The sequence below is a fragment of the Rutidosis leptorrhynchoides genome, chromosome 2, assembly GCF_046630445.1.
Source record: "Rutidosis leptorrhynchoides isolate AG116_Rl617_1_P2 chromosome 2, CSIRO_AGI_Rlap_v1, whole genome shotgun sequence".
Taxonomy (NCBI): Eukaryota; Viridiplantae; Streptophyta; class Magnoliopsida; order Asterales; family Asteraceae; genus Rutidosis; species Rutidosis leptorrhynchoides.
In genome coordinates this window covers 46,498,131-46,507,931 of record NC_092334.1, presented here as the reverse complement: position 1 = coordinate 46,507,931, position 9,801 = coordinate 46,498,131, and positions in this window count along the sequence as shown.

Below are 9,801 nucleotides of genomic sequence, written 5' to 3'. Positions count from 1 at the left end.
ATGCTTACGGGTTAGTAATGTTCGCTTCTCATCAAAGTGAGAAAAAGAACATCGGGCTACAACTATTAAACAAAACGTTCCCACAAGTGACGGAGTCGGTAATTGGGGTAAGAAATGAGGTTTTTAGGTTTTTACGAGACTGTTGGTCATTACGTAACCCTCGTCCCTTTGACGACGTTACAACATGCTGTCTTATCAACGGCCATAACGGTTATGTTCCACAAGACCAAGGATGGGAAGTAATCCTAGTAAAACCAGAATGCATGACTTGTTTCTGGACGTATGAATTACATGTCTTTATTGCCTTTGCTGAACGACTTGTGTACTAACTAGAATTATCTTCACAACCATCTTGTATCAAATTTATTATGTGCTATATTTCATGCTATATGTAAAATAAGCGGTATTGTAAGTTTGTAAAATATTGTGTAAAAGTTTGAACGCAAAATATTATTATAATCAGTTTTTCATATAGAATTGTAGTAGTTGAATTGTATATTAGCTACTAAGTATGAACTTAACGGGTAGGTACTACCTTTAAACTTATAAAACGCTAATATGAAGAAAAAGCTTTTATAAATGAGTTCATATTATGCTACAAAATACTATTAACTACTCTTAATATTCTGTATGATTAACTTGTTCCATTTGACTATTTTGAAGGAAATGGCACCGACTACTCGACACACCGTGAATATGAATGATGAGGAATTCCGTACTTTTCTAGCTTCAAACATAGCCGCAGTACAGGCTGCGCTACATACCAACAATAACCTTGGATCTAGCAGTACATGAAATCGTGTAGGATGCACCTACAAAGAATTCACTGCCTGCAAACCTTTGGAATTTAATGGAACCGAAGGACCGATCGGATTGAAACGGTGGACCGAGAAGGTCGAATCGGTGTTTACCATAAGTAAGTGTACTGAAGAGGACAAAGTGAAGTACGCTACGCATACCTTCACAGGTTCTGCGTTAACATGGTGGAATACCTATCTAGAGCAAGTGGGACAAGACGATGCGTACGCACTACCGTGGTCAGCATTCAAGCACTTGATGAACGAGAAGTACCGTCCCAGAACCGAGGTCAATAAGCTCAAGACAGAACTTAGAGGGTTACGAACCCAAGGATTTGATATTACCACGTACACAGAATTGTGCCTATTGTGTCCGGGAGCATTCAAAGATGAGGAAGAGAAGATCGACGCATTTGTGAAAGGATTACCGGAAAGAATCCAAGAAGATATAAGTTCACACGAGCCCGCCTCCATACAACAGGCATGTAGAATGGCTCACAAACTAGTGAACCAGATTGAAGAAAGAATTAAAGAACAGATTGCTGAAGAGGCCAATGTGAAGCAAGTCAAAAGAAAGTGGGAGGAAAACGGTGATAAGAATCACCAATACAACAACAACAACAATTACAACAATAATCGCAACAATTATCCCAACAATCGCAACATCAATCGCAACTACAACAAATGGCCCAACAACAACAACAACAACAACAACAACAACAACAGCAACTACAACAATCATCCCAATAACAATAATAACCGCAACAACAACAACAATCAGAAGCAGCTATGCCAAAGGTGTGAAAAGTATCACTCGGGGTTCTGCACCAAATTTTGCAACAAGTGTAAAAGAAATGGTCATAGCGCGGCGAAGTGTGAGGTCTACGGACCAGGGGTTAATAGAACGAAAGGAACAAATGGCGTCGGAACGAGTAATGGTGGAGCAAGTAGTGTCGGAGCAAGTTATGCCAATGTAGTTTGTTATAAATGTGGAAAACTGGGCCACATTATTAGAAATTGCCCAAACCAGGAGAACACGAATGGACAAGGCCGCGGAAGAGTTTTCAATATTAATGCGGCAGAGGCACAGGAAGACCCGGAGCTTGTTACGGGTACGTTTCTTATTGACAATAAATCTGCTTACGTTTTATTTGTTTCGGGTGCGGATAGAAGCTATATGAGTAGAGATTTTTGTGCTAAATTAAGTTGTCCATTGACGCCTTTGGATAGTAAATTTTTACTCGAATTAGCAAATGGTAAATTAATTTCAGCAGATAATATATGTCGGAATCGAGAAATTAAACTGGTTAGCGAAACATTTAAGATTGATTTGATACCAGTAGAGTTAGGGAGTTTTGATGTGATAATCAGTATGGAATGGTTGAAAGAAGTGAAAGCAGAGATCGTTTGTTACAAAAATGCAATTCGCATTATACGAGAAAAAGGAAAACCCTTAATGGTGTACGGAGAAAAGGGCAACACGAAGCTACATCTTATTAGTAATTTGAAGGTACAAAAACTAATAAGAAAAGGTTGCTATGCTGTTCTAGCACACGTCGAGAAAGTACAAACTGAAGAAAAGAGCATCAATGATGTTCCCATTGTAAAAGAATTTCCCGATGTATTTCCGAAAGAATTACCGGGATTACCCCCACATCGATCCATTGAATTTCAAATAGATCTTGTACCAGGAGCTGCACCAATAGCTCGTGCTCCTTACAGACTCGCACCCAGGGAGATGAAAGAACTGCAAAGCCAATTACAAGAACTTTTAGAGCGTGGTTTCATTTGACCAAGCACATCACCGTGGGGAGCTCCTGTTTTGTTTGTCAAGAAGAAAGATGGTACATTCAGGTTGTGTATCGACTACCGAGAGTTGAACAAACTTACCATCAAGAACCGCTACCCACTACCGAGAATCGACGACTTATTTGATCAACTACAAGGCTCGTCTATTTATTCAAAGATTGACTTACGTTCCGGGTATCATCAAATGTGGGTGAAAGAAGATGATATTCCAAAGACTGCTTTCAGAACACGTTACAGTCATTACGAGTTTATGGTCATGCCGTTTGGTTTAACTAATGCACCAGCTGTGTTCATGGACCTTATGAACCGAGTGTGTGGACCATACCTTGACAAGTTTGTCATTGTTTTCATTGATGACATACTTATTTACTCAAAGAATGACCAAGAACACGGTGAACATTTGAGAAAGGTGTTAGAAGTATTGAGGAAGGAAGAATTGTACGCTAAGTTTTCAAAGTGTGCATTTTGGTTGGAAGAAGTTCAATTCCTCGGTCACATAGTGAACAAAGAAGGTATTAAGGTGGATCCGGCAAAGATAGAAACTGTTGAAAAGTGGGAAACCCCGAAAACTCCGAAACACATATGCCAGGTTTTAGGACTAGCTGGTTACTACAGAAGGTTCATCCAAGACTTTTCCAGAATAGCAAAACCCTTGACTGCATTAACGCATACAGGGAAGAAATTTGAATGGAATGATGAGCAAGAGAAAGCGTTTCAGTTATTGAAGAAAAAGCTAACTACGGCACCTATATTGTCATTGCCTGAAGGGAATGATGATTTTGTGATTTATTGTGACGCATCAAAGCAAGGTCTCGGTTGTGTATTAATGCAACGAACGAAGGTGATTGCTTATGTGTATAGACAATTGAAGATTCACGAACAAAATTATACGACGCATGATTTGGAATTAGGCGCGGTTGTTTTTGCATTAAAGACTTGGAGGCACTACTTATATGGGGTCAAAAGTATTATATATACCGATCACAAAAGTCTTCAACACATATTTAATCAGAAACAACTGAATATGAGGCAGCGTAGGTGGATTGAATTGTTGAATGATTACGACTTTGAGATTCGTTACCACCCGGGGAAGGCAAATGTGGTAGCGGATGCCTTGAGCAGGAAGGACAGAGAACCCATTCGAGTAAAATCTATGAATATAATGATTCATAATAACCTTACTACTCAAATAAAGGAGGCGCAACAAGGAGTTTTAAAAGAGGGAAATTTAAAGGATGAAATACCCAAAGGATCAGAGAAGCATCTTAATATTCGGGAAGACGGAACCCGGTATAGGGCTGAAAGGATTTGGGTACCAAAATTTAGAGATATGAGAGAAATGGTACTTAGAGAAGCTCAAAAAACCAGATACTCAATACATCCTGGAACGGGGAAGATGTACAAGGATCTCAAGAAACATTTTTGGTGGCCGGGTATGAAAGCTGATGTTGCTAAATATGTAGGAGAATGTTTGACGTGTTCTAAGGTCAAAGCTGAGCATCAGAAACCATCAGGTCTACTTCAACAACCCGAAATCCCGGAATGGAAATGGGAAAACATTACCATGGATTTCATCACTAAATTGCCAAGGACTGCAAGTGGTTTTGATACTATTTGGGTAATAGTTGATCGTCTCACCAAATCAGCACACTTCCTGCCAATAAGAGAAGATGACAAGATGGAGAAGTTAGCACGACTGTATTTGAAGGAAGTCGTCTCCAGACATGGAATACCAATCTCTATTATCTCTGATAGGGATGGCAGATTTATTTCAAGATTCTGGCAGACATTACAGCAAGCATTAGGAACTCGTCTAGACATGAGTACTGCCTATCATCCACAAACTGATGGGCAGAGCGAAAGGACGATACAAATGCTTGAAGACATGCTACGAGCATGTGTTATTGATTTCGGAAACAGTTGGGATCGACATCTACCGTTAGTAGAATTTTCCTACAACAACAGCTACCATTCAAGCATTGAGATGGCGCCGTTTGAAGCACTTTATGGTAGAAAGTGCAGGTCTCCGATTTGTTGGAGTGAAGTGGGGGATAGACAGATTACGGGTCTGGAGATTATACAAGAAACTACCGAGAAGATCATCCAAATTCAACAACGGTTGAAAACCGCCCAAAGTCGACAAAAGAGCTACGCTGACTTTAAAAGAAAAGATATAGAATTTGAAATTGGAGAGATGGTCATGCTTAAAGTTGTACCTTGGAAAGGCGTTGTTCGATTTGGTAAACGAGGGAAATTAAATCCAAGGTATATTGGACCATTCAAGATTATTGATCGTGTCGGACCAGTAGCTTACCGACTTGAGTTACCTCAACAACTCGTGGCTGTACATAACACTTTCCACATCTCAAATTTGAAGAAATGTTTTGCTAAATAAGATCTCACTATTCCGTTAGATGAAATCCAAATCAACGAAAAACTTCAATTCATCGAAGAACCCGTCGAAATAATGGATCGTAAGGTTAAAAGACTTAAGCAAAACAAGATACCAATTGTTAAGGTTCGATGGAATGCTCGTAGAGGACCCGAGTTCACCTAGGAGCATGAAGATCAGATGAAGAAGAAATACCCGCATCTATTTCCAGAAGATTCGTCAACACCTTCAACAGCTTAAAATTTCAGGACGAAATTTATTTAACGGGTAGGTACTGTAGTGACCCGAACTTTTCCATGTTTATATATATTAATTGAGATTGATATTTACATGATTAAATGTTTCCAACATGTTAAGCAATCAAACTTGTTAAGACTTGATTAATTGATATATGTTTTATATAGACAATTGACCACCCAAGTTGACCGGTGATTCACGAACGTTAAAACTTGTAAAAACTATATGATGACATATATATGGATATATATATAGTTAATATGATACTATGATAAGTAAACATATCATTAAGTATATTAACAATGAACTACATATGTAAAAACAAGACTACTAACTTAATGATTTTTAAACGAGACATATATGTAACGATTATCGTTGTAAAGACATTTAATGTATATATATCATATTAAGAGATATTCATACATGATAATATCATGATAATATAATAATTTAAAATCTCATTTGATATTATAAACATTGGGTTAACAACATTTAACAAGATCGTTAACCTAAAGGTTTCAAAACAACACTTACATGTAACGACTAACGATGACTTAACGACTCAGTTAAAATATATATATATATGTAGTGTTTTAATATGTATTTATACACTTTTGAAAGACTTCAATACACTTATCAAAATACTTCTACTTAACAAAAATGCTTACAATTACATCCTCGTTCAGTTTCATCAACAATTATACTCGTATGCACCTGTATTCGTACTCGTACAATACACAGCTTTTAGATGTATGTACTATTGGTATATACACTCCAATGATCAGCTCTTAGCAGCCCATGTGAGTCACCTAACACATGTAGGAACCATTATTTGGCAACTAGCATGAAATATCTCATAAAATTACAAAAATATGAGTAATCATTCATGACTTATTTACATGAAAACAAAATTACATATCCTTTATATCTAATCCATACACCAACGACCAAAAACACCTACAAACACTTTCATTCTTCAATTTTCTTCATCTAATTGATCTCTCTCAATTTCTATCTTCAAGTTCTAAGTGTTCTTCATAAATTCTACAAGTTCTAGTTACATAAAATCAAGAATACTTTCAAGTTTGCTAGCTCACTTCCAATCTTGTAAGGTGATCATCCAACCTCAAGAAATCTTTGTTTCTTACAGTAGTTTATCATTCTAATACAAGGTAATAATCATATTCAAACTTTGGTTCAATTTCTATAACTATAACAATCTTATTTCAAGTGATGATCTTACTTGAACTTGTTTTCGTGTCATTATTCTGCTTCAAGAACTTCGAGCCATCCAAGGATCCGTTGAAGCTAGATCCATTTTTCTCTTTTCCAGTAGGTTTATCCAAAGACCTTAAGGTAGTAATGATGTTCATAACATCATTCGATTCATACATATAAAGCTATCTTATTCGAAGGTTTAAACTTGTAATCACTAGAACATAGTTTAGTTAATTCTAAACTTGTTCGCAAACAAAAGTTAATCCTTCTAACTTGACTTTTAAAATCAACTAAACACATGTTCTATATCTATATGATATGCTAACTTAATGATTTAAAACCTGGAAACACGAAAAACACCGTAAAACCGGATTTACGCCGTCGTAATAACACCGCGGGCTGTTTTGGGTTAGTTAATTAAAAACTATGATAAACTTTGATTTAAAAGTTGTTATTCTGAGAAAATGATTTTTATTATGAACATGAAACTATATCAAAAAATTATGGTTAAACTCAAAGTAGAAGTATGTTTTCTAAAATGGTCATCTAGACGTCGTTCTTTCGACTGAAATGACTACCTTTATAAAAACGACTTGTAACTTATTTTTCTGACTATAAACCTATACTTTTTCTGTTTATATTCATAAAATAGAGTTCAATATGAAACCATAGCAATTTGATTCATTCAAAACGGATTTAAAATGAAGAAGTTATGGGTATAACAAGATTGGATAATTTTTCTCATTTTAGCTACGTGAAAATTGGTAACAAATCTATTCCAACCATAACTTAATCAACTTGTATTATATATTATGTAATCTTGAGATACTATAGACACGTATACAATGTTTCGACCTATCATGTCGACACATCTATATATATTTCGGAACAACCATAGACACTCTATATGTGAATGTTGGAGTTAGCTATACAGGGTTGAGGTTGATTCCAAAATATATATAGTTTGAGTTGTGATCAATACTGAGATACGTATACGCTGGGTCATGGATTGATTCAAGATAATATTTATCGATTTATTTCTGTACATCTAACTGTGGACAACTAGTTGTAGGTTACTAACGAGGACAGCTGACTTAATAAACTTAAAACATCAAAATATATTAAAAGTGTTATAAATATATTTTGAACATACTTTGATATATATGTATATATTGTTATAGGTTCGTGAATCAACCAGTGGCCAAGTCTTACTTCCCGACGAAGTAAAAATCTGTGAAAGTGAGTTATAGTCCCACTTTTAAAATCTAATATTTTTGGGATGAGAATACATGCAAGTTTTATAAATAATTTACAAAATAGACACAAGTACGTGAAACTACATTCTATGGTTGAATTATCGAAATCGAATATGCCCCTTTTTATTAAGTCTGGTAATCTAGGAATTAGGGAACAGACACCCTAATTGACGCGAATCCTAAAGATAGATCTATTGGGCTTAACAAACCCCATCCAAAGTACCGGATGCTTTAGTACTTCGAAATTTATATCATATCCGAAGGGTGTCCCGAAATGATGGGGATATTCTTATATATGCATCTTGTTAATGTCGGTTACCAGGTGTTCACCATATGAATGATTTTTATCTCTATGTATGGGATGTGTATTGAAATATGAAATCTTGTGGTCTATTGTTACGATTTGATATATATAGGTTTAACATATAACTCACCAACATTTTTGTTGACGTTTAAAGCATGTTTATTCTCAGGTGAATACTAAGAGCTTCCGCTGTTGCATACTAAAATAAGGACAAGATTTGGAGTCCATGTTTGTATGATATTGTGTAAAAACTGCATTCAAGAAACTGATTTTGTTGTAACATATTTGTATTGTAAACCATTATGTAATGGTCGTGTGTAAACAGGATATTTTAGATTATCATTATTTGATAATCTACGTAAAGCTTTTTAAACCTTTATTTATGAAATAAAGGTTATGGTTTGTTTTAAAAATGAATGCAGTCTTTGAAAAACGTCTCATATAGAGGTCAAAACCTCGCAACGAAATCAATTAATATGGAACATTTTTAATCAATAAGAACGGGACATTTCAAAACTGACCCTAAGTATAGAGGACGAGAGTGTTACCTTTTCTGTTGATAGAGCCATGCAACAACCGCAATCTGCAGATGATACATGTTATTATATTCAAACCATAGATTCACATGCAGAATTATTAGAAGAATTTCCAGAATTACAAGGAACAGGAGAATGTTCTTTAGGAGAAGGAACTGAACCAATTGATGAAGCTGAAAGGTTAGCTACACTCATGGCTAATGAATACGAACCAACAATAGAAGAAATTCAAATGCTAAAAGAAGAAGACATATATCGATATAAATCATCGATAGAAGAACCACCGACATTAGAGTTAAAGCCACTTCCAAACCATTTGGAATACGCTTATTTACATGGTGAATCTGAATTACCTGTAATAATATCGTCTTCTCTTACGGAAAATGAAAAATCTCGACTCATTTCTGTGCTAAAAGCTCATAAACCAGCTATTGCATGGAAGATTCATGACATTAAAGGCATAAGTCCTTCGTATTGTACACATAAAATCCTTATGGAAGAAGGCCATAAAACCTATGTGCAACGCCAACGAAGACTAATTCCTAATATGCAAGATGTTGTTAAGAAAGAAATTATTAAACTGCTAGATGCAGGTTTAATTTATCCAATCTCTGATAGTCCATGGGTAAGCCTAGTTTAATGCGTATCTAAGAAGGGTGGCATGACTGTCATCACAAATGAAAAAAATGAGCTTATTCCTACTAGGACTGTAACAGGATGACGTGTTTGTATTGATTATAGAAAATTAAATGACGTCACCAGAAAAGATCACTTTCCCTTACCTTTCATTGATCAAATGTTGGAAAGGTTAGCCGAGAACAGTTACTATTGTTTTCTTGACGGTTTCTCCAGATATTTTCAAATTCCAATAGCACCCGAGGACCAAGAGAAAACCACGTTCACGTGCCCTTATGGTACTTTTGCGTACAAACGCATGCCATTTGGACTTTGCAATGCCCCTGCAACCTTTCAAAGGTGCATGATGGCGATTTTTCACGACATGATAGAAGAATGCATGGAAGTATTCATGGATGACTTCTCAGTCTTCGGTGATACTTTTGAAACATGTCTAGTTAATCTTGAACGAATGCTTATTAGATGCGAGCAATCAAACCTAGTTCTTAATTGGGAGAAATGCCATTTCATGGTTAAAGAAGGCATCGTTCTTGGTCATAAAATTTCAAAGGAAGGAATTGAAGTGGATAGAGCTAAAGTAGATGTAATTGCTAAACTTCCACATCCCACCAATGTT